The sequence below is a fragment of the Anomaloglossus baeobatrachus genome, assembly GCF_048569485.1.
Source record: "Anomaloglossus baeobatrachus isolate aAnoBae1 chromosome 5 unlocalized genomic scaffold, aAnoBae1.hap1 SUPER_5_unloc_6, whole genome shotgun sequence".
Taxonomy (NCBI): domain Eukaryota; kingdom Metazoa; phylum Chordata; class Amphibia; order Anura; family Aromobatidae; genus Anomaloglossus; species Anomaloglossus baeobatrachus.
In genome coordinates this window covers 355361-380918 of record NW_027441810.1, presented here as the reverse complement: position 1 = coordinate 380918, position 25558 = coordinate 355361, and the positions used below count along the sequence as shown (strand labels likewise).

General features: G+C 47.9%; 1 pseudogene; it reads right to left on the bottom strand.

The window, feature by feature from the left end:
- Window positions 1-1075: 1075 nt before the first annotated feature.
- The window catches only part of LOC142259288 (uncharacterized), a 78979-nt pseudogene continuing 54496 nt past the window's right edge, over window positions 1076-25558 (bottom strand).

Sequence of the window (25558 nt, the reverse complement as noted above, 5' to 3'; positions counted from 1 at the left end):
TCGTGCGCTGTCATAGCGACGTCACACAGCGGCCGACCAATAGAAGCGGAGGGGCGGAAAACAGTCGCATTAACGACATGCCCACCTCGTTGCCGGAGGACGCAGGTAAGCTGTTGTTCGTCGTTCCCGGGGTGTCACACGTAGCGATGTGTGCTGCCTCAGGAACGACGAACAACAAACGTCCACAACGACCAACGAGATTTTGAAAATGAACGTGTCAACGATCAACGATAAGGTATTTTTGATCGTTAACACTTTCTCGGAGCTGTTACACGCAACGACGTCGCTAATGACGCCGGATGTGCGTCATGAATTCCGTGACCCCGACGACATATCGTTAGATATGTCGTTGCGTGTAACGGGGCCTTTAGATACAGAGTCAACTATTCCAATCTCCTTAAAGGAGCTGGAATTAGCTGCCATCAAAGAAACCACAGATCTCTCTTTCCTCAATTTATCGATTTGCATCTCAATGATAGCCAAATCCTGTTGTGTATTAGTGTTGAATTTGTCTGTATTGGTATCAAAAACCTTATTAACATCCGAGGACAGAGTATTTGCCCCCATAAGCGTTGTATTAGTAGTGATAGGAGCAATAGAAGAAATCTGTATTTTAATAACCTCAATAGAAGGAGGAAGAGATGAGTATTTCTCATGGACTCTAGGTGGGGTAGTGGTCCATACAGGAGGGGTCGCTTGGTCAATGTTTTGTGAACTATTGTCTCTCCAACACTGGCTAGCAGTGGGGAAGACACACTAGGATCAGCAGAATTTGATCTAAGGCTATGTGCGCACAGTGCGTTTTTCGCGGCATTTTTGCGCATTTTTCGGGTGCGTTTTTGGCCTCAAAACTGCAGGACTTTGCTTCCCTAGCAAAGTATGAGTTTTCATTTTTGCTGTCCGCACACATCTGGTTTTTTTACCTGCGTCTTTGAGTTAAAAAAAAAAATGGACATGTCAGTTCTTTCCTGCGTTTTTCTGCGTTTTCCGCCCATGCAATGCATTGGAAAAACGCAGCAAAACGCAGAGATCAAAAACGCACAAAATCGCGGAAAAAACGCATGCGTTTTTTGATGCGTTTTTTCGACGCAGGTGCGTTTTTAGCGGCCAAAAACGCAGCGTCAAAAAGACGCAGTGTGCGAACCTAGCCTAATGCTGCTGAATTGCTGAAATCTAGTCTGCTTATATTTACTGCAAGTGAAACCCCTTGTATGGTTAGAACCACTCACGGTGGAGCCTTTTCACACAGGATTCTCCCCTTTGTGAATTTTGTGATGTCTAACAAGGTCTGATTTCTGAATAAAACATTTTTCACACTCTGAACATGAAAATGGCTTGTCCCCGGTGTGAAATCTTTGATGCCCAACAAGTTCTGATTTCCGAATAAAACATTTCCCACACTCTGAACATGAAAATGGCTTTTCCCGTGTGTGAATTTTCTGATGCGAAACAAGGTTTGATTTCTGACTAAAACCTTTCCCACACTCTGAACATGAAAATGGTTTCTCCCCTTTGTGAATTTTCTGATGTCTAACAAGGTCTGATTTCTGACTAAAACCTTTCCCACACTCTGAACATGAAAATGGCTTCTCCCCTGTGTCAATTTTCTGATGTCTAACAAGGTCTGATTTCTGACTAAAACCTTTCCCACACTCTGAACATGAAAATGGCTTCTCCCCGGTGTGAAATCTTTGATGCCCAACAAGCTCTGATTTCTGAATAAAACCTTTCCCACACTCTGAACATGAAAATGGCTTCTCCCCTATGTGAATTTTCTGATGTCTAACAAGGTCTGATTTCTGACTAAAACCTTTCCCACACTCTGAACATGAAAATGGCTTCTCCCCGGTGTGAAATCTTTGATGCCCAACAAGCTCTGCTTTCTGAATAAAACCTTTCCCACACTCTGAACATGAAAATGGCTTCTCCCCTGTGTGAATTTTCTGATGTCTAACAAGGTGTGATCTCTGAATAAAACATTTCCCACACTCTGAACATGAAAATGGCTTCTCTCCTGTGTGAGATCTTTGATGCTCAACAAGGTCTGATTTCCGAATAAAATATTTTCCACACTCTGAACATGAAAATGGCTTCTCCCCTGTGTGAAGTCTTTGATGCCGGACAAGTTCTGATTTGCAATTAAAACATTTCCCACATTCTGAACATGAAAATGGCTTCTCTCCTGTGTGATTTTTCTGATGTGTAAAAAGGTGTGATTTCTGAATAAAACATTTCCCACACTCTGAACATGAAAATGGTTTCTCCCCTGTGTGAGATCTTTGATGCCTAACAAAATCTGATTTCTGGTTGAAACATTTCCCACATTCTGAACATGAAAATGGCTTCTCCCCTGTGTGAAATCTTTGATGCCGGACAAGTTCTGATTTCCAATTAAAACAATTCCCACACTCTGAACATGAAAATAGCTTCTTCCCAGTCTGATATTTTTGATAATCAATAAGGTTTGATTTTCGAGCAAAACATTTCTCACATTGAGGAAATGAAAACGGATTTTCATGTGTCTGAACTTTTTGAAGGTTAACAAGATGTGAATTCTTGGTAAAACATTTCCCACATTTTGAACATGAAAATGGTTTCTCCTTTGTATGAGCCATTTCATGTTCCACATCCCTTCCGTAAGTTTCATTTTGCGGACAATTCTGTGATAAATCGGAATTTTGGACTTGTTTGAAAAGATAAGATGATAAAGCTTTCCGAGGAAGGACTGGAGTTATTTCTGGGACAGCAGCATGCTCTTCATACGTATCATGTGTGATACTTTTACCATCTGTTTTAAATTCTGAAGATACTTGATTTCCATCTGAACTCCCAATACAGTCATTGGCTAAAAATAAACACAATGTTATTATTTTTTAATGATATGATCCTGAAAGTACATTTACTTTTTAAACCAGAACATCATAAATTAAATTAGGAAAAAATGTATTCTGAATCTGTTGTCCAATTTCGACATCTAAAGGCCCCGTTACACGCAACGACATCGCTAACGAGATATCGCTGGGGTTACGGAATTCGTGACGGACATCTAGCCTCGTTATCGACGACGTTGCGTGTGACACTTACGAGCGACCGCTAACGATCCCAAATACTCACCAAATCGTTGATTGTTGAGACGTCGTTCATTTTCAAAATATCGTTGCTCGTTCTGGATGCAGGTTGTTCGTCGTTCCTGAGGCAGCAAACATCGCTACGTGTGACACACCGGGAACGACGAACAAAAGCGTTCCTGCGTCCTCCGGCAACGAGGTGGGAGTGTCGTTCTTGCGGCTGCTCTCTGCCCCTCTGCTTCTATTGGTGGCTTGCTGTGTGACGTCGCTGACTCAACACGAACCGCCCCCTTAAAAAACAGGTTGTTTGCCGGCCACAGCGACGCCGTTAGGAAGGTAAGTTCGTGTGACGCTTACCTGCGATATTGTTCGCCCTGGCAGCGATTTGCCCGTGACACACAAACGACAGGCGCGGGTGCTATCGCTAGCGACATTGCTAGCGATGTTGCAGTGTGTAACGCGGCCTTAAGAGTTACATCTTTGTTAATGCGGATCTCCCATTCCTAGCACCAGTTCTCTGGAATGTGCTACAGTAAATAATCTGATTGATTGTCACAATATGACCGCAGGATAATGAGGGACAGGAGGCTCCTATACTGTCTCTCACGCTAGGGGACCCTAAGCTATTGCTAACCTCTGCATTACCCCTGAAAATGGAGATGCCAGAGTCCCATACCTTACTATTCTCCTGACCAGATCTAATCTGTTATCCTCCCCGGGAAGGAAGGGGCAGTAGTATGATGGAAACACAGATTCCTACTCCACACTGATGAGGGGCAAATACCCCGAAACGGCTGTCTGTGGATGGATACCATGTTTGGCATAGGTGGTCTCCTTGACTGGAGACTGCTCTTCCCGTGGTTGTTCCTTCCCGGTGAAAGACCTGGCTAGTTTCCTGCCAGCGTTGAGACATGTGATGGTGTCTCCGCAGGCCTTCTTGCTTTGGAAACACAGATTAAGACAGACAGGACATATTGCAAACTCACAGAAATAAACAGTGAAAGACAAAAGAGAAAAGCAAGGGCAGCAATAAAAAGAGAACAACAGCAGCTCACAGCAATAATGCACAACAACTACCTGTAAGTCTGGATCACAACACCTCACCAGACCAGTATAGGTAAATTATAGCTGGCATTAATGAAATAGCCCAGCCAGCATATACAGAAAGGGAGAGAATGATACTGGCTCCCCTACAGCATGTGATCAAAGACATTAACAAGCAGCCTAGCAGAGAATAACTCTTGCTAGACTGCCCAAGCCTGTGGTTTGATGCCTGCGTCTCCCTGCGCTGCTCACAGACATCAGAGAAGTTAACATGTAGAGTACTAGAATCTATAATTTCCACAGATCCTGACGCCGCCATGACAGTTGTTAAAACCTGCAAAAATCTCCTTGTAACATTGATCCACAACATAGACAATTTAAAGAGATTTTTTTCGAAGACTAATATAATAGTTACAGACAGATGACGGATATTTAATAGGTTTGTCCGGGATTGTAAAATTGATGGCCTTTCCTTGGGCTTTGTAACTAAAACAGGTAGCAGGGTCTTGCTGTCTGTGCAGATAAACATTAGGGCTCTAATTCATGAATACCAGCGATGGACTTTGAAAAATGACGTCAGGGACTGGAGTGAAATCTCTCTCAAAGGGAACACCGCAGTTTGTTATGAATTAGAGAAGCGTTAGCTTCACACCCTTCTTCTCGCCAACCTACAAAAGTCGCACAATTCCAATTTACTCTCCCTTTCCCCTAATACCAGTCCTGCATGCCAGCTTGTGTCCTGGTCAGTTTAGACTCCTGCAATTAAGAGACCTTTGGTTACATCATGTCACATGACTTTGAAGTCCTCAAAGGTTCTTAAACAATCAACCTTAGAATACAACTGATAAGGTCCCTAAGAGCAGGGCCGGCGTCAGCACGCGGCATACCCGGAGAGCCGGGGGGGCCCACTCGGCCTCGTCAGTTCTGGTGCCCCTTGGCCGGGGCCCCCTCGCCTTAGTTCTGCTGCCCCCGGGCCGATGTCCGGGGACCGCAGTCCTCGGCAGGAATCTGCAGCGCCGTCCCTTTAAGGCGCGCAGACTTCCTGGTTTGAACTTCATCTGTGGGCGGAGCTACCGACCGGCCTGCTCAGTCCCACAGATGAAGGAGTTGCAGTGCCAGGCAGCGACCCCCAGCACAGCGCGTCTCTCCGGCGCTGTGTGGGCCCCCTCTCCACCGCTGTGTGGGCCCCCTCTCCACCGCTGTGTGGGCCCTCTCTCCACCGCTGTGTGGGCCCCCTCTCCACCGCTGTGTGGGCCTCCTCTCCACCGTGACCTGAGCGGTATGTGCCCTCCCCGCCTCCCGATTTATGGGCCCTGGTGAGCTGTATGGGCTTCTCCCCCCTTAGGTGTATGCCCTGCCCCCCCCAGTGCTGTATGTGCTGGCCCCTGGAGCTGTGTGTGGGCCCCCAAGAGCCGCATGTGTGGGCCCCCCAGAGCCACGTGTGTCTGTATGTATGCAGCAGAGCTATGTGTGTATGTATGTAGCAGAGCTATGTGTGTATGTATGTAGCAGATTCCTGTATGTATGTAGCAGAGCTATGTATGTATGTAGCAGAGCTATGTGTGTATGTATGTAGCAGAGCTATGTGTGTATGTATGTAGCAGAGCTATGTGTGTACGTATGTAGCAGAGCTATGTGTGTACGTATGTAGCAGAGCTATGTGTGTATGTATGTAGCAGAGCTATGTCTGTATGTATGTAGCAGAGCTATGCGTGTATGTATGTAGCAGAGCTATGCGTGTATGTATGCAGCAGAGCTATGTGTGTATGTATCTAGCAGAGTTGTGTTGTGTGTGTCTGTATGCATGTATGATGTGTATCTATGTATGTCAGTGTATATGACTGTATAGATATGTCAGTTCTATACGTATTTTTGTGAGTTTGTCTTTAAATATGTATATGTATGTGCGTGTCTGCGTGTGGATGGGGCCCACCGGGACTCTTCCGCCCAGGGCCCACAAAAACCTGGAGCCGGCCCTGCCTAAGAGAGTGGGGTTCCTGAGAAATTGCACAATTTGAGTCCTTCCAATGCTGGCCCTGACTGTAACTAGGGTTTTTTTTTTGGAATAGGGCTTATATTTCAAGCATTCTCCAAAAATCCCATAAAATCGTGCTAGGTCTTATTTTCGGTGTAGGTCGTCTCTTCAGGGAAACAGGATATTCATGAACCCTCTGCAGGTCTTTGAGTTGCCATCATAACAACATAGAGAAGGAACTAGAAACAAACAGCAGAAGAAGCAGAAGCAAAGAAAATACAGCTGAAAAAAACCACAGCAGAAAGCCTAAAAATGCAAACACAAAATTAGTGCATAAAGTACATGAGTAGATATCTCTTACTGGATAGAGCTGGAGGAAACACATCCTGAGGAACATCGGGATCTTCTTGTTTACAGTCCTGTGGGAGAAGAGGACGGGGACATCTCTCTGGTGTTGTCCTCTTACTGGATAGACCTGGAGGAGACACATACAGGGACTGAATTCATTCCTTACATACAGATAATTATAGGCCATGTGTATTTAGTCCTGTCTATTACCTGGTGATGTGAGGGGCTGGGGAACTTCCATCATGACGTCCTTGTACAGATCTTTGTGTCCTTCTAAATACTCCCACTCCTCCATGGAGAAATAGACGGTGACGTCCTGACACCTTATAGGAACCTGACACATACAATGATACCGTCACCCCTGATCCCTTCATAGCGTTACTGTATAATGTCCCAGCATTCCCAGCAGTGTCACCTCTCCAGTCAGCAGCTCAATCATCTTGTAGGTGAGTTCTAGGATCTTCTGGTCATTGATGTGTGTCGCCAGGGGTTAAGGGGATACCCAGAACCGGGCCAAGGGTCGCTTCTGGAAAGGGTATCACGGTGTCGTGACCCGGTCTGTGCTCCCTGGTTCCACAATAAAAAGGGGGGTTTGGTTCGTGACGCCACCCGTGGAATGTGATCAGAGATGACCACCGCTGCTGCAGAACCTCCGGGGTGATGGAAGGCAGCTTGAGATGGGACGACTCCCCACGGGTAGAGCCTTTTCCCCGGGGCAGTATGTTAGTCTATGGTGGGGGAAGTGCAGGACACAAGCACAATAAACAGGCAGACTCACAGTTTTGCAGTTTCTTTGTCCTTTACTGATGATGGTATTCAGCAGAGTACTGTCCACGGAGTCTGTGAGGGGTTCAGGGTTTCTCCCACCCAGCCGGGCCGTTTTGGCTTCCTTGCCTGCACTGTGTGTCTGTGGCCCCGCTGCTGAGTGAACTATGCAGCTGGCTCTGCTCTGCTCTGCTCCTAGGTACCGACCTGACAGGCAACTCGAGTCCTTCCTAGTATGTTCCTGAACTCTGCGCTTGTTGCTTGTGTCTGTGGTACAGATAGAGAATGTGGAATCCTCACTTCTCTGGTGTTCACTGTGCAGTATGTAACCTGCAGTCTCGGATCCATCATCCGTTTTGTGTGCTCCACTGGGGATGAGCTCTGCAATGCTCTGTCTCCCAGGAATGTTCCTCTGTGTACGCTTTCTCCTTTCCTCAGACCCTCAGCTAGGCCTGGAATTGGTCAGTGGATCCTGAGGTGAGCTCAAGCCAGCTCCAACCTGCAGATCCTTTCTCCTCAGTGCTCTGCACTGAACTTCCAAACTGAAACTACTTCTGACCATTTCCTCCCCCCCCACCAGAATATACAGGGAAGCAGCTTGGTCTCCCCCTTCTGGCCAGGAGGTCTTGGTGTTGTGTGTGGGGAGTTAACCCTTTGTGTGGCAACCCTGGGGTGCCACATTCCCCCTTAGTGAAGAACAGTACTCCGGGACTGTGAAAGAAACAAACAAGTTATGAACAACAAGTGTATATATAAATACAGAGTCTCAAAAGGAAAAAATACAAAAACCTTAAAGCTCAAAAAGAGTCCAAAATGTTCAAGAATATGTAAGTGGTCATACAGTATAGTCTCTGTAGGTACTGGGCTTATTGGTCTTAACGTTGCAATTATATAAATTATTTCAATAACCAAACACTTCTTAAAGGTATCTCTACTCTGGTCGTAAGTGCAGTAGGCCTCACGGCCCTCGGGCCACCAACAATGTGATCAAGTTGTAACTCTCCGTGCTGCCACCTTACACCACTCTTCTCTCACCTTTTCTGTACACTAAACTGTTACGGTTTTTCATATAAACATTATAACATATGTACATTTTATATGCAATTCCACATTAGTCTTTATATCTTGCTGGTATCTGACCCTGAGTACTACGCTGTGATCTGCGTACTGCTGCTGTACTGGGTGTACTTAGCATAATGGTGTGAGTGGAAGTGTACCTATTTGGTGTTTCTGGTACTTGTGAGGATGGTGGACTGACTGTAGGACTGGCAAGCTCACTGGGACCAGGAATCTGTTCTTCCTCTACGGCTTCGACTTCCAGTTCTTCATGTCTTGGGACTTCTTGTGGTATGGGTTCTGATGTTGGTTCCACCACTTGAGGGAAGGCGATCATTGGGACTACTACTGCTCCATAGTAATTTGGCCATGTTTTTGGGAAATCTCCTAAGACTGTATGGAATACATCTTCTTCCTCCTTAACAGGTTGTACCTGTATGGGTAAGGTGACTTTTGGTGTCTTCAGGGTTTCAGGACACGGTTTGAGTTGATCTCTTGACACGACAGCTGATGTCCTTCCTTCATCCTTACTGATTAGACACACTTTGGGATTATCCATACTGGATGGTAAGACTGTATATGGGGTGGTTTCCCACTGATTATCCAATTTGTTTGTGCGCCGTTTCCTCTTGAGAACTTGGTCACCAGGTTGCAATGGGGTTGCTAGAGCATGCTGGTTGAAGTTTCTCTCCTGTCTTCCCCTAGCTTGTTGGAGACTTTTCTCTACGCACTCTTGTACTTGGCGATACTGCTGCTGACGTAGGGTATCCCAATTGGATTCTTGAACTTCTGCATCTGGCTTCAGAATTCCCATATCTAAATCAATTGGCAGTTTACCGGGCCTTGCACGCATAAGGTAAGCGGGGGTGCAGTTTGTAGAACTCACCGGGACATGATTGTACAAGTCCACTAGGTCTGGCAACTTCTCTGGCCATTGATTTCTTTCTGACTCTGGTAAGGTCTTCAACAGGTCAATCACAATATGGTTCATCTTCTCACATAAGCCATTTGTTTGGGGATGGTATGCTGTTGTGCGGATCTTTTTACAGCCATACATGTTGCAGAATTCTTGGAAAATCTGTGATTCAAAAGCTGGACCTTGATCTGCAAGGACTTGTTCTGGGTAACCATGGGGTCTGCAAAAGTACGTCTGGAATGCTTTAGCTGCTGTTCTAGCTGTAAGGTCTTTCACGGGTACCACCACTAAGAAGCGTGAGTAATGGTCCACGATGGTTAAGGCATAGACATAGCCGGACCGGCTTGGTGACAACTTGACGTGGTCTAATGCGACTAGCTCGAGTGGTTGCTTGGTTACTATGGACTGGAGTGGAGCTCTCTGGTTCTGTTGATCCTTTCTTCTGAGGTTGCACGGTCCGCATTTTCTACACCAATCTTCAATTGATTTTCTCATGCCAACCCAGTAGAATCTTTCTCTTAAGAGCACTTCCAACTTTTTCCAACCAAAATGACCAGCACCGTCGTGGTAAGCTTCCAGAACCATCTTGACGTCTCTCTTGGGCACGATGATCTGCCAGACCAACTCATGTGTTTTGGGATTGGTGTGCCTTCTACAGAGCTTCCCTTGGTACAGGAACAATTTACCTCTCTCTTTCCAGAGATGTTGTGTCTCAGCTGGGGCATTCTGATTAGGGTATGCACCTTGTTGTGTAAGCAGTTCTTTCACTAGCTTCACAGCTGGATCGCTGTCTTGTGTGTCAGCCCATCCATGGTGTGCTAATGGGTTGAGAGTTGCCTGCTGTTGTTTTTGGTAGACACTCGGTTGGTACTGTCCCACCTTAGGACGGTGAAAGGCCGGCAGCTCAATTTCTTCCAGTCCCTCCGGTTCCTCTTCCACGTTCCCCGAGTGTGGCATCCGGGATAAGGCATCTGCATTCCCATTCTTGTGGCCTGCCCTGTACTTGATGACAAAGTTGTAGTTTGACAGTCGGGCTATCCATCGCTGTTCCAGCGCACCTAGTTTTGCAGAATCCAGGTGGGTCAACGGATTGTTGTCAGTAAAGATGGTTAATTCTGCAGCTGCCAGGTAGTGTTTGAAACGCTCTGTTACAGCCCAAACTACTGCCAGTAGTTCTAACTTGAAGGAGCTGTAATTCTCTGGGTTTCTTTCTGTAGGCCGGAGCTTCCTGCTTGCAAAGGCAATAACTTTCTCCTTGCCTTCCTGCTTTTGAGACAATACTGCTCCCAGTCCTACGTTGCTGGCATCCGTGTACAAAATGAAGGGTTGATGGTAATCTGGATATGCCAGGATCTCTTCTCCTGTCAGTGCCCACTTCAACTTCTTAAAGGACTCTTCTCTCTCATCACTCCACTGGAAAGGAGGATTTCGGGCTGCAGACTTCTTTGACTGTCCTACCAGGATGTCTTGAAGGGGAGCTGCTAGCTTCGTGAACCCTTTTATAAATCTTCTATAGTAGCCCACCAGTCCCAGGAATTGCCTCACCTCTTTCACGCTGGTGGGTCTCGGCCAATCTCTGATCACGGTAACTTTTTCAGGATCTGGTGCTACCCCTTCTGAGCTCACGACATGTCCCAGGTACTGTACCCTTGGCTTTAGAAGGTGACACTTGGATGGCTTGATTTTCATGCCGTATCCGGATAAGGCTTCAAACACTTCTGCCAGGTCTTGTAGATGCTGTTCATAGGTCTTGGAGTAGACTATGACGTCATCCAGGTACAAGAGGACAGTTTCGAAGTTCTTATGTCCTAGGCAGCACTCCATCAGTCGCTGGAAGGTACCAGGCGCGTTGCAGAGTCCAAACGGCATACAATTGAACTCACAGAGGCCCATCGGTGTGGTGAACGCTGTCTTCTCCTTATCAGCCTCTGCCACAGGAACTTGCCAATACCCACTAGTCAGATCTAGGGTGGAAAAGTAAGTAGCGGATTTTAATGCAGCCAATGACTCTTCTATCCTAGGTAATGGGTATGCATCCTTGTGTGTAATGCGGTTGATCCGTCTGTAGTCTACGCACATCCTCATGGTCCCATCTTTTTTCTTAACTAGCACTAGTGGGGCTGCCCAGGGGCTACAACTGTCTCTTATTACCCCTGCTTCTTTCATTTCTTTGAGCATGTCTTTGGCGCATTGGTAGTGAGCCGGTGGTACTGGTCTATACCTCTCCTTTATGGGTGGATGGTGACCTGTGGGTATAGTGTGCTCTACCCCTTTGATCTGCCCAAAGTCTAATGGGTGTTTGCTGAATATTTGTTCATATTCTTTCACTACCCTGTATACTCCATGCTTTTGATGGGAGGGTGTAGAATCGGTACCTACATGTAGCTTTTGGCACCAATCCTCCAGCTTTCCCTCTGAGCCATTGTCCTCCGCCTGATTTGACGGCTTCAAGGGCTCAACGGTGGTGATGGCGTTGTTATCAACCGTATATAGCTTAGCCATGGTAGCATACTTAGGTAGGGTGACCTCATCTTCCCCACAATTTAGAAGGCGTATTGGCACTCTCCCCCTGTGTACCTCAACTATTCCTCTGGCCGTCAGTACAGTGGGCCTACTGTCTGAGTACACGGGTTCTACCAGGGCCTGATAGTCTCGCCCTCTGATGCCTATTGCGGCTCTACACCAGACCAGCATTTCTGTTTTGGGAGGAATTACAATAGGTATTGGGTCACTTACCCTTGCACTGCCAATTTCACCTCCTGACATTTCTACCTGCTGCTTCAGCATCAAGGCTTTAATTTCCTTCTGCAGGAGTCTCTGTTGCCCAGGTTTGGCAGTCTCGACGATCTGCTGCAAGACAGTAATTACCTCTGCAAAACAATTTTCAATTACATTCATTCCTAGCAGCATAGTTGGTTCACGTTCTCGTCGGTCAACATCAACAATGATAATACCCTGATTCTGCAATTCTACTCTCCCAATCTTAATGGTCATTTCTCTGAAACCAACCTGTGGTACTAATTCACCATTGCTAGCCCATATATTCAATGCAACATTAGATGGACCACTGCTAACGTCTGAATCAGCCCAGTACCTCTTATAAAGGACATGCGGAATTGATGATATTTGGGAACCAGTGTCCAGCAAGGCGTTGAGCGGAATGCCATCCAGCACGATGGGGATGACTGGACGTCCTCCCACATACTTGTCGTGCCAGGGTGAGGGACCTTGAGAGTTCATTCCTGAGGAGCGGCCCGCCTCCCCAGGGGATCCCCATTTAAAGCACATTCACGGGCAAAGTGACCTGGTTCCTTGCAACGGCGGCAAATGGGCTGTCCATCCGGCTGGTAGCGGTCGCTGGGTCGTCCTCTCGTCGCTTGGTATCTCCTAGGCCTCATCCATGGGACATCCTCCTTGCTGGTCGCCAGCTCAATCTTGGGTGCAGACTTGGATCCACGCAGCTCCTGGACGATTCTAGCCATGGAAGCAACAGTGTCTGTAAGGGCTTCAAGCTTTTGATGTAGAGCCTCATTAGTGATCGGCTCCAGGTGGTTAGCAGCAGCGGCTGACATGGCTGATGTCACTGGCACTACTGGCTGCTGGGGTGCCACTGTAAGGTGTTGAACAGAGTCTATATCCTGCGGCTCCTCCACCTGCTGGAGGCGGATGGCTCTATCCTTTAGCTGGGCAAATGTTAGTCCTGGATCCTGGATCACCATCATGCTCAGTTGTCCCCGGTGGGAAGGGGATGAGAGTCCATCCAGGAATTGGTCTATCAGCAGCTTATCTGCTCCAGGGGCTAAGGCAGGTTCTGCTAATTTAAGTGCTCTGAGCGCCTCCTGCAAGTTTAAGCCAAAGTCTCTTGCGCTCTCTCTAGGTTTTTGCTTGCATCCAAAGAACCTCATTTTAGCCCGGCTGCCGGCAGTGGATTCAAAAGCTGCTTTTAGTCCAGCTATTATATGCTCTACAGTGTCTTTTGCATCGTCCGGCCAGGATGTAACCTCCCGCTGGGCATTGCCAGTTAACTGTCCCATAAGCATACCAACACGCTGAGCTTCTGTCAGGGGGTACATGCTGTAGTAGATTTTTAGCTTTCCGATAAAGTCATTAAGTGTGTTGGGCTCACCTGAGTACTGCGGCAGCCACACTGCACCCGGGGTGTACGGCATCAGGAACGGCATGATAGGTGCCGCTGCACCTCCGGGTACAACAGCGTCTCCCTGCTGCGACATCTTTGCGCCCCCTTAGTTAATTTCACCAGTCTTCTTGACAGCAAGCCTGGGGCACTTTTCTGCGTTTTCGTTCGGGTCGCAGCACCGAGCGCACCTCCTCTGCAAGCGGTGGGCGGAGTCTTAGTTTAGGCGCGATGTTTTCCCGCGCATAGCAGGTAATGGCGTGATTAAAGATGGCGCCTGGAAAATTTTACCAATGATGTTTTGGGATTTTTCCAGGTATCTTTGCAAAGTTTAAAGTCCGTTCTTTGTTGCAACAATTCACAGTGCAAGTCTTTTATGCGATGCAATAAGTCTTTACAGGCACACGTCACCCGGGTTGCAGCCGGGTCCAGTCCGCATCCTGTTCGTGACGCCAAAGTTGTGTCGCCAGGGGTTAAGGGGATACCCAGAACCGGGCCAAGGGTCGCTTCTGGAAAGGGTATCACGGTGTCGTGACCCGGTCTGTGCTCCCTGGTTCCACAATAAAAAGGGGGGTTATGTTCGTGACGCCACCCGTGGAATGTGATCAGAGATGACCACCGCTGCTGCAGAACCTCCGGGGTGATGGAAGGCAGCTTGAGATGGGACGACTCCCCACGGGTAGAGCCTTTTCCCCGGGGCAGTATGTTAGTCTATGGTGGGGGAAGTGCAGGACACAAGCACAATAAACAGGCAGACTCACGGTTTTGCAGTTTCTTTGTCCTTTACTGATGATGGTATTCAGCAGAGTACTGTCCACGGAGTCTGTGAGGGGTTCAGGGTTTCTCCCACCCAGCCGGGCCGTTTTGGCTTCCTTGCCTGCACTGTGTGTCTGTGGCCCCGCTGCTGAGTGAACTATGCAGCTGGCTCTGCTCTGCTCTGCTCCTAGGTACCGACCTGACAGGCAACTCGAGTCCTTCCTAGTATGTTCCTGAACTCTGCGCTTGTTGCTTGTGTCTGTGGTACAGATAGAGAATGTGGAATCCTCACTTCTCTGGTGTTCACTGTGCAGTATGTAACCTGCAGTCTCGGATCCAGCATCCGTTTTGTGTGCTCCACTGGGGATGAGCTCTGCAATGCTCTGTCTCCCAGGAATGTTCCTCTGTGTACGCTTTCTCCTTTCCTCAGACCCTCAGCTAGGCCTGGAATTGGTCAGTGGATCCTGAGGTGAGCTCAAGCCAGCTCCAACCTGCAGATCCTTTCTCCTCAGTGCTCTGCACTGAACTTCCAAACTGAAACTACTTCTGACCATTTCCTCCCCCCCCACCAGAATATACAGGGAAGCAGCTTGGTCTCCCCCTTCTGGCCAGGAGGTCTTGGTGTTGTGTGTGGGGAGTTAACCCTTTGTGTGGCAACCCTGGGGTGCCACAGATGTCCTCATGTATCGGGGGGTGAGGTGGAGGCCCCGTGATTGGGCTCAGGGGTCTTCCCCATCCCTCAGACACAGGGGCCTGACAGCGCTCACTAGAGGTCTTCTTCACTACTGTGTAATCCTGGTTATGGAGAGACACAGTAATAAATCTCACTCCAGACATTTCCAGAGTCCTCACCTCTCCAGTTCTGTCCATCTGATATTCCCATAGATAAGAATGATGTAATGTGACGTCATCAGAATCTCTCACCTCTCCAGTAAGCCGGAAGAGGATCTCTAGGGTGAGGTGTAATATCCTCTCCGCCATCTTGTCCCTGTCCATATCCATCCTTCACGGGGCAATCAGGAGAATTCTCTTCTATAGAAGATCTCCACTGAGAGGATCCGATATTGTAGGGACCTGAATGGGGAGAAGATGACGATGTAACATCATAAAGAATCCGCTGTAATAATACAATTACTGGAGATAATAAGGGGAAACATATAATGAGAACATTCTGCGGGAATATTATGGTATGTGGGGCAAAAAGGGGCCGAGGACCGAGGGCAGAAAGGGGCCGAGGACCGAGGGCAGAAAGGGGCCGAGGACCGAGGGCAGAATGGGGCCGAGGACTGAGGGCAGAAAGGTGCCGAGGACAGAAAGGGGCCGAGGACCGAGGGCAGAAAGGGGCCGAGGACCGAGGGCAGAAAGGGGCCGAGGACCGAGGGCAGAAAGGGGCCGAGGACTGAGGGCAGAAAGGAGCCGAGGACTGAGGGCAGAAAGGGGCCGAGGACTGAGGTCAGAAAGGGGCCGAGGACTAAGGGCAGAAAGGAGCCGAGGACCGAGGGCAGAAAGGAGCCGAGGACTGAGGGCAGAAAGGGGCCGAGGACTGAGGTCAGAAAGGGGACAAGGACTGAGGTCAGAAAGGGGACGAGGACTGAGGGCAGAAAGGGGTCGAGGACAGAGGTCAGAAAGGGGCCGAGGACTGAGGGTAGAAAGGGGTCGAGGACCGAGGGCAGAAAGGGGCCGAGGACTGAGGGCAGAAAGGGGCCGAGGACTGAGGGTAGAAAGGGGCCGAGGACAGAGGTCAGAAAGGGGCCGAGGACTGAGGGTAGAAAGGGGTCGAGGACCGAGGGCAGAAAGGGGCCGAGGACTGAGGGCAGAAAGGGGCGAGGACTGAGGGCAGAAAGGGGCGAGGACTGAGGGCAGACGGGTTTCCTCACTTCCGGCCTCTCATAGTTGGGGCGTTTGTATCTATCAGAGGAAAAGGAACAAAAACCTCACAATTCATAGAAATCAGCGAGAGAAAAATACCAAGAAAGTGTCAGAGCTGAAGGGGTTAATGCCGCCTGCCCCAGTAATGGGGAATCTCCACACACCTCCACCTGCAGAGCCGCACACTAGATATATGGCTGCTCTGTGCTTACAGGACCTGTGATGATGTCACATGGAGGGGAGGAGTCAGGGTCACATGATCAGCTCCTCAGTGTATGCAGGACTCTGGATGAGGGGACGGTTATGTGTGGGGTCTGGGGTAGACATGACCGATCTTGAACATTATTGTTCGGTGTTTGTAGTGAACCCAGAATTAGTTTTCGGAGTTTGGGTGCCTTATGAATGTGACCACTGGAGGGAGTAGCACTGTGCTCTGTGCTCTGTGCTCGGATATACTCGGTGCTCGGCGCTCAGATATACTCGGTGCTGAGTGCTCGGCCCACTGGGAGTCGCTTGCAGTGTATGAATGTCTCACATTATATAAAGTGGATATCAAAAAGCAAATAAGAGGCTAAAACATAACTTTTAATAAAAGTATAGAAGAGACCTAATACTTCGGCCAATGTAATCATACGCATCCCCGACTGCTATCAGGATATAAGGCGTAGACCACTCCACACAAGAGACAGCCCCTCAGGGATGCCACAAATATAACAAACTAAACAAACAAAAAACAAAAAAAGATAAATATATATAGATTGTGTTTCCACGTGTTATCCACGCCTTATATCCTGATAGCAGTCGGGGATGCTTATGGTTACATTGGCCTAAGTATTAGGTCTTTCACATACTTTGATTAAAAGTTATGTTTTTGCCTCTTATTTGCTTTTTGATATTTATTCATAAGTGGCATTGAACACATTTGCTGTATTCTATTATATAAAGTTGAGATTAAAATTAGAGAACAACAAACAATTTCCTAAACGTTGCGGTCATTGTGTCGTCCTATGTGATTATATACCTTGTTTCCCCGAAAATAAGACATTGTCTTATATTAATTTTTGCTACCAAAAATGCACTGATCTTATACTCAGGGGATGTCTTATTTTTCCATGAAGAAATATTCACAATTATTGATGAACAAAACCCTGAAACTTTATTATATGCTGTTCAGTATTTATCACAAACCAGCAGAACCAGACAAACCGTGAACCCTATCAAGAATGTTTTACTGCCATTACTTCCATGTACAACAATCTATGATACATTTATTGATCACAATATTTAACAACACAATGCAAGATTTATTCAGTGACAGTCATGTCATCATCTTCTGGAACATCATCATAACAATCCAAGCTTTCAATTGTTTGGTGAATTTCTTGTGACTCCATTTCTTTAAGAATCATTGGCCCAAATCTCTCATGTTTGGCAATAGCATTGTCCTTAAATGAGCTCCTCTTGTCCAGGTCGCTGCTCGTAGTGCATTTGCAATGCAACTGTCAGTGATTTTGCAAAGAGACGCTATCAGCTCACCCCTCTTCACTCCTGGACTCCACACCGATGCAAGGAACGCCCTGGCCCGGGCGGAAGGCAGCATTAGAAAAAACAAGGATCCAGCATCATGGAGAATGGCATGCCATGAATAAGACTCTCTGGTCGAAACACGTTGGATAACCCGCTACAGTACTTGTGCCTCTGTGCCCACTGGATTGAATATCTATTTTTAACGAATTCCAATAAAAGCAAGTTTTATTCATCCATTCTCCATGATGCTGGATCCTTGTTTTTTCTAATGTCAGTGATTTTGTCCCATGAATTTTTCACCCAAGTCACAACCTCTTGCAGTTTAGGCTTCACAAAGTTTCCACGCTGATTTCTCTCCATTCTGTTTTCAATGTAGTCATTGATTTCCATGCGCAAATTGTCCTTGATTGGCTTGTTTACTGCAATATCCAGAGTCTGGAGATAGGCCGCCATTCCTGCGGGAATCATTATTTGATCTACGTTTCTGTCATGAAGAAATGTCTTCATATCTTTAGCGCGGTGTGTGCTGGCTGCATCCCAGACTAGCAGACCTCTATGGCTCCCTCGCATAACATGTGGCAGCATTAAGTCAACCCACTTCCTTATAATTGCTTGTGTGGCCCAGGCTTTTTCAGTTTCAAGAATAAATATGCCTGAAACACGTTCAATCTTATCCTTCTTGCCCTTGGAAATTAATAAAGGTGGGACTTTAGTGCCATCCAGACGAATTGCCAATGTGCAGGTAACACGTGCACTTTCGTAAGCAGTGGAGGGAATGTACACTGAGGAGGCACCCGCTGTTCAATTGTTGGTTGAGATACTTGGCCCATAAACACTGCCGTTTCATCCATAGCAATCATGTTGGAAAGATTGTATTTAGAGAAGTCAGTGTCATCAATAAAGGACTTGAATGCAAACGCACGTTTAATAATTTCAGCATCTTCCAGCCTAAACAGTGTTGTGGCTCTTCTTACAGACAGTTCACTTCGCTGAAGGAAGCTATCCAGCCAGTGTTGTGATGCTTTGAATTCTTCGGGGGCTATTTCGAAATGTGGTGCCATTGCAAGGGCAAATTCTTTAATCTGAGCCCTATTCACAACCAAAGTCTTTGCTCTCCTGTCAATAACCCATTCACAGATCAGGTCTTCCAGCTCGGAAAATAATGGATGCCGATGTGATCGACACTTGCGCTTTTTAGCATTTCCGTTGTCCACTTGTTCACTGAGGTTACCATAATCTGCTCGCCATTTTCGGACCAATCGGATATTCAGCATCTTCTCTTTGCAGAAAGCAGTAAGATTTTTGCCCTGAGAGTCCTCTACAATTCCTTTCTTGTACTCGACGGAATAGCTCTTTCTTTTTGCGCTCATGTCTAGGGGTAAAAATATACCAACAATGTTTATTTATTGTACTTTAGACCCTTCAGCAGAAAAGCAGACACCCCCTAAGGCCTCTTTCACATGTCAGTCAAAAAACAACAAAGAAATGGAATACACGGCACTTCTGTAGCTGGTGCACAAGTACCGTAGGATCCAATCCCATAAGCAATGACAAAAAGAACATGGCTCTCAAATCTGGATGCAAAGAAATTGTTTTATTCCCTAACACTGAATAGCACAAACGTTTCGGTCATTAACAGACGGTTCACTTCAGCGGTGGACACCGCAAGGTTAAGATAAGCACCACCCTCTTCTAGGATACTTCTCACTGAATCACCTCTGCACACTGAGGAAGGTCTGTTAATGACCAAAACGTTTATGGTATTCAGTATTTGGGAATATAAATTCACCTTCTTTGCGTCCAGAGTTGAGTGCCAATTCATTTTGTCAAAAACAGACGTTTTTCACTGACGTGTTAAAGACGCATATGGCCCTCCGTGTGCCATGATTTTGCTACACATGTGATCTTCGTCTGCTACCGTATCCGTGATACCGTAACACTTGGAGATCAAGCACTCCTGTCCACGCTCCTGCTATCCGTGGTGCTGATGTGTCGCGGGCGGAGGAGGGGACGCTGCGCTCTCACACTGCTCGGGTCCGGCTGCCGCTGCTGCTGCGGCCTCTGCTGCTCGGTGGCTCGAGCGATGGGCCGGATCCCGGGGACTCGAGCGGCGCTCCTCGCCCGTGAGTGAAAAGGGGATTGGTTTTGGGGATTTATTGTCCGTTACGCCACCCACGGTTGTGGTGATTGTGTGGACACCACCGCTGCTCTGTATGGGGATCCCGGGAGCGGTGACAGGGAGCAGCTTTGTTGTTATTTCTCCCGTCCGTGGGTAGGGGGTTGGTTGTCCCGGGGCCCGGTGATGGGGTAGGGGTGGATGGCAGGCCGTGTGCGGGGCCCGGTGAGGTGCAGGGTCGCGGGGGCAGCGCTGTGCCGCACGGCACGGTAGCACTCACTCAGCCTGAGACATTGACACAGTTCTCGGTAAACCACACGGCTGGACAGACGGTTCCCACGGACGGCTGCTGTTGCTTTTCCCCGGTAGTTAACGGTGACTGTCTCTTTCCCTGCACCTTGTGTAATGTTGGTAGCGATGGGTTCCCACCGGTAACCCGCTCCCCGACTTGGATATGGGCCGGAGGAGCCCCTCTTTGCCCGCAGGCGCTGGCCCTGAGAAACTGGTGCCTTGGCGGTGGCGGTGTCTCTCATATGGTTGGACAGTTGCCTTCAATCGGGACTTAGTTGTTTGGAGACCCGGAGGTCCCCTTCACTGACGGATTTGGCAAATTCACGGCGACTCCTTGCCTTGCCGGGATCCGAAAGGCCCCTGCCAATGGTGCTGGCTTCTCCTTGTGTACCGGTCCGGTACCGCCGGGCCACCACCCGTCCACGGTCCTCACGGCAACTCCGATCAGCCTCCACTGCAGACGGTCACCGCCGTCTGCTAACCTTGCTGTCTCAGTCCGGGGCACACACCCGGACTAACTTCAGGCTCTACTTCTGTCACTTTCCTCCTCACACTTGCTCCTTTACCACTCAACTCCTAAACTCCTCTGCCTGGTTTTCCCACCTCCAGGACTGTGAACTCCTCGGTGAGCGGAGCCAACCGCCTGGCCCACCCCCTGGTGTGGACATCAGCCCCTGGAGGAAGGCAACAAGGATTTCAGGTCTAGCTTAGGTGTGCCTATCCGGGGTGTAGGGTGTGGTGGTGTCATTACCTGTGACCCCTGGCTTGCCCAGGGCGTCACAGATGTCTCACACTCTGTGGTCTCCGGCCCCGCTGTCTTTTACTTATGGGTCGCGGTGCATGAGAATAATTACCGTAGCTGGGTTGAAAGTAATAGACAGCAGAGGCAGAAACAGCAGCGCTGGAGTCAGGTGACTATAGAAAATCGTTTTATTTCACAGGCACGTGTTTTCTCCAGTACGTGTCACACAGATCACATCAATGGGTGGTTCGTGTGACATCAGTGCTGCCGGAGAAAACCAGACATGTCTCTGTGCGGAAAACACGGACATGCGGGTGCGCCGCACGGACACACAGTCCGTGAGAAATCACTGATGTGTGCGCAGACCCATTGATTATAATGGGTCTGTGTATATGTCCGTGATTCTGGTACGTACGGTATAAAAACTGTACCGTAATATACGTACAGTACCAGAATCTCTGTGTGTGAGGGAGGCCTAAAGAATCAAAGAATCAAAGTGACACACTGAGTGCCTGACTCACACAAAGAACCACTAAAAATAAGGGCCGTAAAGTAACTGGCTCCCACACACGGTCTAGAAACTGTAATGGCCGAATTGTAAAGATCTCCCACACACGGTCTCTTGATTGTAACGATTTCTCACAGCAGCTCTTGGACCACTTGTGAAGCAGGGACGGTATTGCAGCTTCCGGCTACCGGGGGAGCTCATCACATCAGCTCACCAGGGACAGAGCGTGAAATATGGCTGCTTCCGGCCACCAGGGGGCGCTCACCACAGGACAGCGCAGGAGAGACAGTGCAGGAGGAACAGCGTGCTGTTCGCTATGGCGGCAAGCAACAGGTAAATAGCAGAGTGTGTACGGGGATGGCGGCAGGTGACGAGCCTCTTGCCTGCACATTTACAAGTGATGGCCGCGGTGTGAGATATGACGGCTCCCGCCACCAGGGAAGGTCACCACAGGACAGCGCAGGAGGGACAGCATACCGTTCGCTATGGCGGTAAGTGACGAGATAATGGCAGACTGTGTGGGGGATGGCGGCAGATGACAGGCCTCTTCCCTGCAGATTTACAAGTGACGGCTGCAGAAATTTATATCAGGGTTGGGTGATGGTCATGTCATGAATGCAGCTGCTCTGCAACATTGAAGGTAGGGAACAACGTCAGCGGGCTACAAATAATCATATATCTCGGCAGCACGGTGGCTCAGTGGTTAGAACTGCAGCCTTGCAGCGCTGGGGTCCTGGGTTCTAGTCCAACTAAGGACAACATCTGCAAGGAGTTTGTATTTTCTCCCCGTGCTTGCGTGGGTTTCCTCCAGATTCTCCGGTTTCCTCCCACACTCCAAAAACATACTGATAGGGAATTTAGATTGTGAGCACCAATGGGGACAGTGTTGCAATTGTATGTGAAGTGCTGTGGAATTAATAGCGCTATATAAGTGAATAAATATTATATTATTAATATATTATCTGCATGCCCTGCATGTTGTTCTGTTCGGTGGGCATGTTTACAAATGGACACTTTCCTAGGTCTTTTTCTGGGGATGTCTTATATTTGGCAAATCAGCAAAACTTCCACTAGGTCTTACTTTCAGGGGATGTCTTATTTTCGGGCAAATATAATACTAACATGAGGAAAGGAATTTCCACTTATTTCATAATGAATTTATTGTAAAGCAAATAATGAAAATGTAAATGAGATAAATGTAAAAGAACACTGATCAATATTAGAGAATATTAGAGAACACTTTCAGCTCCTGCAAGTTATTGGTGTTAATCTGTACCTGGTGCTAATTTCCTTAATTATCTGACAAACCCTATGTAACTGGCAGCCTAACTTTCCAGTTTGCACTGACCTTGTAAAAATGGTGTGTCGTTCCAAAGTGACTGAAACTCTCCAGCAGCAGGTTGTCCAGATGAAAGCCAAAGGAGTGACTTTATCAGCCATAGAAAGAGAAGTTGGTCCTTCTATGTCTGTGATTTCTAGAATATTGCATCTTTACAACATCACAAACTCTTTCAAGTCCCCCAAGAAGGCTGGTCGCCCTCGAAAGACAAATGCAAGAGAGGACTGGATAATGGGGAGACTCTCCATGGGTAATTGTTTCAACACTGCAGCTGGAATTGCTCACCAGTTCAGCACTGAACAGAGTAAAGATCTGTCGTCTACAGTGTCACAGCGTTTAAGAGCATTTAGACTGAAAGCCCACTCTGCAGTGACCAAAGCTCTCATTAGCAGAATGAATTACAAGGCTAGACTCACCTTTGGTAAGGAGCATGCGGACAGAGGAGAAGTGGTCCACAGTTCATTTTAGTGATGAAAGCAAATTTAATTTATTTGGGTCTGATGGGAAACATGTTTGTCGACAAACTGGGGAAAGACTGAACCCAAAGTGTGTGAAGAAGTCAGTGACAGGCGGCGGAGGAAATGTAATGGTTTGGGGAATGTTTTCTGCAGCAGGAGTTGGACCTGTCATACAGCTACATGGCAGAGTGAATGCAAGTGTGGATCAGAAACTTCTTCACAACACGTGGCCCCTTAATTGTGCTCATCACTCAATCAGCCAGTACATTTTCATGCAGGACAATGCCACCTCTCACACAGCAAAATGGGTAAAGCAGTTCCTTGAAACAGAAAACATTGACATACTGAAATGGCCACCCAGAGTCCTGATCTAAACCCAAAAGAAAACCTCTGGAAAATCCTTGGTGACAAAGTTATGGCCAAGAAACCCACAACAGTCAAAGAACTGTGGAAGAGACTGGAAGAAGAGTGGACCAAAATCACACCAGAGCAATGTTAGAGACTAGTGATGTCCTGTGGTCGTAGATGTGCTGAAGTCATTCACAGCGACGGCCTGTACACGTCCTACTGATTGGTGACTGTTATCTTCTGAAAATTCAGTTATAATCTTTCTCTGTGTTACAGTTGTGACGCCCTGGCCTATCAGGTTGTCACAGGGTATTGGGCAATCTGCCCTTCTGTACAGTATCCACATCCTCCTTGGTTACGGGTCCCTGGCCTTTGGTGTTGCTAAGAACATGCTAATCAAAATCCTAGAAACACTCTGCACCACACCCAACAGACACACCAATGGGTAGCCTGAAGGGAATAGGGCCACTTGGGGGGTTGGTAGGGAGGGTCTGGAGTGTCAGGAGCAGACAGTTGTGAAGTGACTCTCAAGAGGAGGGGTCACGAGACAGTTGAGAGAGGAGTAGCGTTGGAGGAGGTTGGGAGCAGGGCTCCTTGAGAATACTAGGTGGCAGACGTTTGTCTGGGCCTGGTAGGAGCTGGAACCCTGGTTGCAGGGTATCTTGACAAGGGGCACAGAACTGCCGAGGAGGGCAGCCGGCGGCCTTGTGCCATCTCCGGGCAGGGGCCAGGGCACGACGGGGTAAGTGGACCCTAGGCCGGGAAGTAGCTTCAAGCGTCCTGGTAATTCACCCGACAAGGACGGAGCCTTCAAGAGTCGTTCTCCACCCGCTCCAAAATTGGGGTACTAGCGCACTGAGGGGGATAAGACTTTCCCAATACACAGTCCAGAAAATCCCAAGCGTTAACCCTGAGAGCAAGCTCACTCCGTTAGCCATACGGGTGAGCGGGAGCCGACTAGTTCAACATTACAGGGGCCAATCAGTAGAAAGGTGCAAAGGAAAAGGCCACAGGATAACAAGCAACACCATCGGGCACGGGATCCAGGCATGCTCCCTCCCTGCTGCAGTGGTGCTCAGAACTTTGGTTCACAAGTTGTCGGTGTCAGCGTCATTGGACTGAGTGAGTACGCAGTGACCCTTACCTCCCCAACGGCATCCCTTTGTCAGCATCACCGAGCCCTGGGGCATTCCCCCCTACCCACGGAGGGGTTAAACACCTGGCTGCCATCCCATCGCCACTGGGTGCTCCCAATGGCAGCGGTGGTACTCCACCTTACCACACACTGTGGGTGGCGCCACGAACTTTAAACACACAACCCCCTGTAAATACCCCCTTTTATTTCGAGTGGCAGCACGACCCCTCCCAGGTCCGGAGACCCCTCGAGCCACCGCGGATCCGGATCCGAGCAGTTCTGGCTGCTGACACGGGGGCAGTACACAGTCATTGCTGTTCTCTAATTATGATCATCACGTTTTGGGCAAAATAAAGGTTTTATGTTGATAAACTTTGGATCTTTTGTAAAACCCTGTTCTAGTGGCATGGTGCACCCCTTACACAAAACCTTCAAATGTTCATCAATATAGATTACATTATTTCTGAAAAAAGCAAGTGATCATACATTGTTCTCTAATTTTAATCTCCAGTGTACAACAGTAATAGGATGCAAATTATGCAAAGATATATGTGTATAAGTATCCACTAAGTATTAGAGTATGTATAGAGTATCCAGGAGAAATAGAGAGGAGCGTACAATATACTAATGTAAAGAGTCCATAGAAGTAGATAACTTCCCACTCTTCCCAGTTTGATCGTAGTGTGCGCTGTCATCTGCGGACCTACTTCTGGAGTAGGTACATTGTACCAAAGAACATGGAAAGATCACTGAACTTTATGGGGTCATAGTAGTAATCCCTATAGTAACACTCACATGTAAAGCAGAGTAATAGATGTTGTCAGGGAAGCAGCCCTCTGGCGCCCCCATATTGTCAGGACAATTAAGGAATTGACAGACAATAAGTAAATCAGGCCGTGGCTGTTCTGCTTTAGCGGTTATAGAGGTGCTGACAGTGAGGGTAATATATATATATGTCACCAATTCCAGCTCATGGAATATATACATACCTCGGTACAGTCACTGGTAGCCCCACAATAATGCCAAGTAAGATACTCACTGCCACCACTAATCATTTATAGGTAGACTGGACACCCATCACAGATAGCATAAGGCAAATTTGGGTTCTTTGTTTATATATGGCAAAAGAAACAAATCTATTATATTTTATATATTTTATCCA